This window comes from Nannospalax galili, unplaced genomic scaffold (genome assembly GCF_000622305.1).
Source record: "Nannospalax galili isolate Female #2095 unplaced genomic scaffold, S.galili_v1.0 scaffold102, whole genome shotgun sequence".
NCBI classification, from domain to species: Eukaryota; Metazoa; Chordata; class Mammalia; order Rodentia; family Spalacidae; genus Nannospalax; species Nannospalax galili.
This window is the reverse complement of record NW_008351958.1, coordinates 4219994-4220488: the sequence shown is the minus strand read 5'-3', so window position 1 is coordinate 4220488 and position 495 is coordinate 4219994.

Below are 495 nucleotides of genomic sequence, written 5' to 3'. Positions count from 1 at the left end.
AGACACAGCTATTCAGTTGCTCAGTGATTTGAATTCCATCCAAATTGTGATTCAAAGTTAAAAACAATGTGATATGTTCCCAAAATATGTTAAAATACAAAATTAATTATGGCTGGGTGTGGTGGCACATTCCTTTAGTTACAGCACTCTGGAGGCAGAGGTAGGTGGATATCTGTGAGTTCGAGGCCAGCCTGGTCTACATAGTAAGTTCTAGGCCGCTGGGGCTACAGGGAGAACCTGTCTCAAAAAGACCAAAACAAACAAACAAACAAACAAACAAACAACTTTTTTTTTTTAATTAAAAGAAGCATTTCATTACAACAGCATTAACCTATTCAATAACATTTTTCTGACCTAGGGTACATCTCTTTCAAAATTGGCTGTACATTTCTAGGTTTACAGATGAATTATTATGCTTATATAATCTTTTACTCATTATAAACTCTATAAGACATAAAATTAAATGAGGTTCCAACGTTTAAAAAAGATCTCCAC